The 7189-nt window shown below is 36.2% G+C and overlaps 1 pseudogene; it reads left to right on the forward strand.

The window, feature by feature from the left end:
• Window positions 1-5976: 5976 nt before the first annotated feature.
• On the forward strand, window positions 5977-6948 carry LOC100918520 (annotated as a pseudogene).
• Window positions 6949-7189: the final 241 nt, after the last annotated feature.

The raw sequence follows: 7189 nt of genomic DNA on the forward strand, positions 1-7189 counted from the left end.
ATAAATATGAGAAAAAATATTAAGTACTCCCTCTGTACCAAATCCTCTGCTATTGCTGGAAATAGAGATATGAAAGCAATATAGTCTTTGCCATCAAGGAGTTTATATTCTAACCGATTCTTTCTGGATCTGTTTCCTCATTTGTAAAATGAAAAGCTAGCAGGAAGTTACCTCTATATCTCTAAGATTCCCTCTAATTCTAAATCTATGTACTTGTTCTTTATTTACATCTTGGTCTTTTAAACTGGGTGGTCACTTCCCTTCTTTTGGAAAATTTGAGTGGGGCTCTCTCATCCATTCGTAGGACTGTCTCACACGCCATTTGTCTCTGTGTCAAATGTCCCTTTTTCCTCTGCCCATTCTTACCTATCCCATTCAAGAAGAAGCTCTCAAGAAAGGTCTAGTCAAGTTCCAAACTAGTCTCATGATAGAAAGCTTTCTGCATCACTGAGTTTTCTGTTATTATAAGTTTTACATTTCACATAGTAAGAGATCCCAGTGATTTTGTTATGATAATTATTAGGAACTGATAAAACGGAATATGAGTATTTACATTCCCCTTGTCCTCCTCAATTTATCCATATCGTGAATGGGTTGGCTGAGGTAGAATGGTAAGTTTTATGATCTATTATTTTATGATCTATTCTTTACCTTCAAATAAAGTTCTGTAGCACTTATCTATCTTACAGAGTGAGAGTTCCCATTTCAGCTTAAAGAACAGGATGAGATTTTGTGTATGTATTGGGAAAGTGTATTCTATTTTTGACTAAAGAAAGAATTCTGGCTTTCAGAGTTCAAAAGGACTTTGAAGGGTCTCTACCTGTAGGAGAATTTCTTCTATAACATTCCTGATCTGTAGTTCCCCAATCTCTACATGAAGTTATTGGGGACATGAGATGTTCCAAGATAGCTCTGCCCAATCAAGTTTTAAATCTTTCTCATTTTGAAGGCATTTTTTTTTTCACATATCAAGCCAAAATCTGTCCTTGTAATTTCCACCCATTGTTTCTGCTTCTATGGCATACAAAGGCTTTAATTGTAGCGTACAAAATACCATATTTAACCAAGAGCCATAAAAATATTCATAGAGTTCAGAACTGGAAGAGATTTTAAAACTCATCTGATCCAATTCCTTTGCTTTACAGATAAGAAAATTGAGGCTCAGAGAAAGTCCCTTTTCAAAAGTTATTAGCAATAAATAGCAAAAAAAAGGCCTTGAAATGATGTTTTCTAATTGCATATCCATACCATAGATACACTTCATTTCCTGGCTGTTTTCTCTATTTATAGTCTTCCTTGAAATTGGATTACATGAAATTTATGATAATTAAGCCTCATTAAGTATGTTCTTTAACTGCTTCTCATTTGGGGTTAATGATAATAGTTTAATATTTACAAAGTGCTTTAAAGTTTACCAAGCTCTTTACAGAGTTTATGTCATTTGATTCTAACATCATCCTTGTGAAGATGCTACTATTTTCATCCTCATTTTCATATGAAAAAACTGAGGCAGTCAAAAATTGTGACTTGTTTGGGGTCACACAGCTAATTAAATTTATGAAGTAGGATTTGAACTCTGATCTTCCTGACCCTGAATCAGGCACTATAAACTGTGTCACTTAACTGCTTTCTAATAATTGTAAGGAATAGAATATGCTTAAATGGCTCATGCTTAAATGGAGGAAAAAGGATGTTAATTTTAAATAGAATTACAATCATAAACCCTCAGATTTGGAGGTTCAGATTTCAAGGTCATCTGCTTTAACCCAGGTGTAGGTAGAAATTCTAGAGGGCACGACATGCCCAACAAATAGCTATCCAAGCTCCACTCAAAGGTCTACAATGACAGGTAAAGGTAACCTAGCGGGTTGTGAGATATTTCATTCTGCTCAAAGTATTTCAAGTTTTTGTGATAACTTGTTATTTTGATCAATCCTTGATTTCATTGATATGGGAAAAGGCTCACAACCTTTCCATGTCTATTTATCTTTGTAATACTTGTCCAGTCCTTCTGTAGAACCTTTTTAGAAGAGCTAACCAACTCAGTAATAGCCTTCTTCTAGAGAATACTTAAACAATTGTTTGTTTATTTGTTAATTTTAATACATGGCATTATATTGATCCCTATTAAATTTAACCTTATCAGATTAATTTATTCACTGATATGGGAATATCTCATAACGTTTCCAAGACTATTCATCCTTGTAATTCTTATCCAGTCCTTCCATATGTCTTTCTAAAGGATCTAAACAATACAATAATAGCCTTCTTCTAGGGAATACTTAAACAATTGTCTGTTTGATTTTTTAATCTGAATATATAGCATTATGTTTATCCCAATTATATTTGACCTTAATTAGATTTATAGAGGCAATGTACCATAGTGGGTAGAATTAGCTTTAATTTTAGAACTTGGGTTCAAGTCTGTATTATAAAATATAATAGTGCTTACCTCTTAGTACTCTGAGCAACTCTAAGATGCCAATGTGCATTGGTAAAGGAAATTTCCCTACCTGGGAGTTTCCCCCACACCTATCTATTCTTTTCCTTATCAGACTTTATGCACTCACTGCCTTATCTCTGTATAAATTGTCTTGGATCTCAATTCTGGCATGTAATGTGTCACCTATCGCTCCCAATTTAATGTTAGCCATATGTTTAACCAGCAAGATACATATACACACACATACATATCTTCACTGAAACCATTGAGATAAATGCCAAATAATTAGCTAATCAGTCAACTAACATTTATTAGTCCTTACAACGTGCCAAGTACTGTGCTAAACAGATAAATACAAGGAAAGGTAAGTGATCCTGCTCTCAAGGAACTCACAATTCTGTGGGTAAAACATGGAAACAACAATGTGCAAACCAGATATATACAGAATAGATATTGGGGCAGACTCAGAGATAAATCATGAAGATTAAGTAGGATTAAGGAAAAAAAATTGATAAATTATGGACTTTAGCTGAGACTTGAGGAAAATTAGGAAATCCAAGAAGGGAGATGAAAAAAGAATTACAGAGCAGGGGACAGCCAGTGAAAATGTTCCATCAGGAGAAAGAGCGCTTTGTGTAAAGAGCAAAAAGGAGGCTGCCAAATTATAGTAGGGAATAAGAGCCAAGGACTTTGTATTTGATGCTAGTGGCAATGCTGACTGACTGACCTAATTTCATTTGCTGTGCCATTCATTCCTTATCTGTAAAATGAGTATAATATTTGTACTATGAACAAAGTTGCACCAAGGAGAGAATCCTGCAGGAGTTATACTCATTTCAAACTTCTCTCCAGTTTGATCAGGATCTATTAATCAACATTGTTTATTCAACCAATTGTGAATATACTTAACAGTATTTTCCTTGACTACAACAATATCATGAGAGCCTTTGTTTTAGATGTCTTCCTGAAAGCTATGTATAAAAAGACTTGTCTAAGATCACATAGCCACAAAATAGGAAGTAGAACTTGCATTCAGGTCTTCTGTTTCTAAATTCAGTGTTCTTTCTACTTCATCATGCTTCCTGGTTGGTTTCCCTTTTCCCAATTGTTTTCCTCCACTAACCTTTGAAGTTTCCTGGATCTGCCAAGTCTAATAATCCTATCAAAATATGAAATGAGATTAGACTGGCATTTCTTATTCTTGATGAAATCTTAGTCACACTAGCTCAAATACTGCCAGTAATTAGTCACACTTATTGACCTATTGTTTGTAGATACACTCTTTTCTTTTAAAAAAAGGAGAAAGGTGAAAATATTTTTCCTTCTTGAGTCCTGCAACACCTCTCCTACTCACCATGATCTTTCAAAAAAGAAAAAAAAAAAGCTAAGTAATCATATGGTTCAGTTCTCTAAGTAAGTTGGGATGTAATTAGTCTAAAAGTGGCAACTTGAACTCATCAAGAACAAGAACTCATCAAGGTGGGGCCTAGAAGGCCTTCTGAAGAGGCCTCCGGAGCCTTTTCATCCATACTCCTCATTTTATAGACTAGATATAAACCTTAAGATATCTTAGATTTCTTTCTTATGATCAGACCTTAAATACAAACCGATCTGGTTCTAATTGGCTACTAATAGGCCAACCCCCATTTGGTCATTATTTGGGTTCTGGTTGACTCAGATTAAATGTAAATAGCTGTCAATAGAAGTGTTCTCAAGAATTTGGTTATCACTAACCGACAGCATTCTTAGATCAAAGGGCCTCAAGATCATAGCTTCCAAAGCCAAAAGACTTAGAATTACTGACTTAATGTTAGAACAGAAGCCCCCTAAAGTCTGGGGACCCTAAAATTTTTGCTGTCTCCCCTACAAGCTATATTACATCATTTGCATCAACTACGTGATGTCTCAGTCCACTTCAAAAAGGGACAACCACCAACAACAGATAAGGACAGGAGGCTTCCCAAGGTTGAGTGATTTGCCTAAGATTATGCAAGGAATAAGAGCAAAGTTAGAAATGCAACTGAGGTCTTCTGAGTCCAGAGTTATATTGTCTTTCCACTTTTCAAGTTGAAATCTTGAGTTTCAACTGCTTGTTATGCATTTTTATTTTAATATTTCCCAGGGTTATGAGCACTCTCCTGACAAAGAAAATGGAAGAAAAGATGATCTTGAAAGTTCCTTCTATGATCCTATAATTGGAAGCTCCTAAAGGGAGTTTCCCTTTGTTAATATCCCATCTACCTTGAAGGAGCATCCCTTGGATATTTCTCTCATCCCCAACAAATGTTAATTAAAAAAAAAAAAAAAAAAAAAAACCTCAAGACAATTCCAATAGACTTGGGATGGAAATTGTCATCTAAATATCTAAATCTAGAGAGAAAATTGTGAAAACTCTGAATTGAAACACAGTGTGAGAAATGTATGGACATTTGTTTGGTTTCCACAGAAAATTTTATTGGAGAAATGAAACTTGAATTAGAAAACTGAAGCACAAGGACATCAAGGAATAAATCAAGGGTGGAGGTTACCTTCCCCCAAAAGAATGTAAACTCCTTGGGGGCAGGTACTGACTTTTGTTATCAGGGATCATAGCCTGAGATTTGAAAAGAATCTTTTGTTCTTTATCCTTAGATCTCTGTAACCTCCTCCATTCTAGAATGTAAGCTCCTTTGAGGCAAGAAATGGCTATGTAGTGAGGAGTGATGATTCAATTTGGGTAATTCTGCTAACATCCAATTAATGAGGAGTCAGGAGAGGGACTTTGAGGCTTCAGAATAGGAAATAAAATGCTGCCTTTGAAGTTTCAAAGGTGTGTCTGTCTACTCATCTAGCCAACCAGCCTTGCCAGAATGTAAAGTAAATTTTTCCTGCATTCATCAGTGAGTCAATGGAGTTCTTGATATGATACTTTGTTTCTTACAACAGTATTTTCACCTTTTTTAGTTTGTTTTCTTTCTCATGATTTCTTTCTCCTTTTGGTCTTATTTTTCTTGCACAACATGACAAATATGAAATATATTTAAAAGAATTGCACATATCAGAATCTGTATCAGAATCATTACTGTCTTGAGATGGGGAGAAAAGAGGGGAGGGAAGTAAAGAAGGGAGAAAAATTTGGGACTTACAAAGTTTCACAAAAATGAATGTTGAAAATTATCTTTATATGTATTGGAAAAATAAAATACTATTGAAAATAATAAAAAAAAAAGTAAAAAAAAAAAATAGAGGCATTATATAGACTCAAAAAAATCGAGATCAAATTTGGCCAGACATTTACTAGCTGAGTGACCCAGGACAAATTATTCAAGTTCTGTCTCCCTCATTTTCTACATCCATAAAATATAATAAGATAATAACAGCAGTCAGTTCTCAAGGTGTTTGTAAGGATCAAGTGAGATAATATTTTTAAAGCACTTGGCTTTTAAAGTACTATATAAGTCCTGTACCACTGTTAAAGTGGTCCAGTTTGCGTTAGCTCGATCTCTTGCTTGCGACCTTGTTGCCCTCGCACCCTCCACCTTCTCAGGCTCCCAATGTTCCGCGTCCTGTTCTCTGCCGCGGCCATAAAGGAGCAACTCAATGGCTTCAATGAGACCTTCATCAAGGAAAGTACTTTCCTCTTTACTTCGGAATCTATGGGGGAAGAGCACCTTGATAAAATTTGTGACCAGATTCGTGATGCGGTCCTTGATGCTAAAGTTGCTTGTGCAACAATTGCTAAGGGTGGAATAATATTTGCTAGTGAAATCACATCCAGAGCTGCTGTTGACTCTCAGAAAGGGGTTAAGGAAACATTTAAGCATGTGGACTTGATGTGATGATTCTGCTAAAGAGTTACATGACTTGCAATGTTCTAGTAGCCTTGGAGCAGCAGTCACCGGATATTGCTCAAGAGGTTATGCCCAGATTCCAAAACTCAAGTCGCTGTGCAGTATATGCAGAATAATGGTGCTGTTCTCCCCATAAGAGTCCATGCCAATGTGGTATCTGTTCAACATGTTGATGAAATGAGGGATGCTCTAAAGGAAAAAGTGATCAAAGCTGTTGTACCTGCAAAATATTTGGATGAAGATATGACTTACCAGCTGCAATCTCCTGACACAATTGTCATTTGTGGCCTCAGGGATACCTATGGTGGTTGGGGTGCTCATGGAGGTGGTGCTTTCTTGGGAAAAGTTTACACTAAAGTAGAACATCCAGCTGCTTATTCTGCCTATTGGGTGGCAAAATCCCTGTTAAAGGTAGTCTGTGTCGCAGGTACTTGTTTGGGTTTCTTACGCTACAGGTGTTTTTCATCCATTGTCCATCTCTATTTTTCATCATGACATCTCTCAGAAGAGGGAAAAGAGAGCTTGGGGATATTGTGAAGAATAACTTTGACCTCCATCCTTGGGTCATTGTCCAGGATCTTCAACTGAAAGCTCATTTATCAAAGGATTTCAGGTTATGGTCACTTTGGTAAGAACAACTTCCAGTGGGAAGTGACCAGAAAGCTTAAATATTAAAAGTGTTAGGCTCTTTCCCTCAGACTTATTGGCACTGGTTACAGAAAAGCCTTCAAGCTCTGAAGAAAAGGGCCCTTCTCTCTAAACTTCTCCTGTCTACTGGGACATTGATGCATTGTTGGTGGAGTTGTGAATGAATCCAACCATTTTGGAGAGTAGTTTGGATCTATGCTCAAAAAGTTATCAAACTGTGCATACCCTTTGATCCAGCAGTGTTACTACTGGGATTATATCCCAAAGA

This window comes from Sarcophilus harrisii, chromosome 1 (assembly GCF_902635505.1).
Source record: "Sarcophilus harrisii chromosome 1, mSarHar1.11, whole genome shotgun sequence".
Lineage (NCBI taxonomy): Eukaryota > Metazoa > Chordata > Mammalia > Dasyuromorphia > Dasyuridae > Sarcophilus > Sarcophilus harrisii.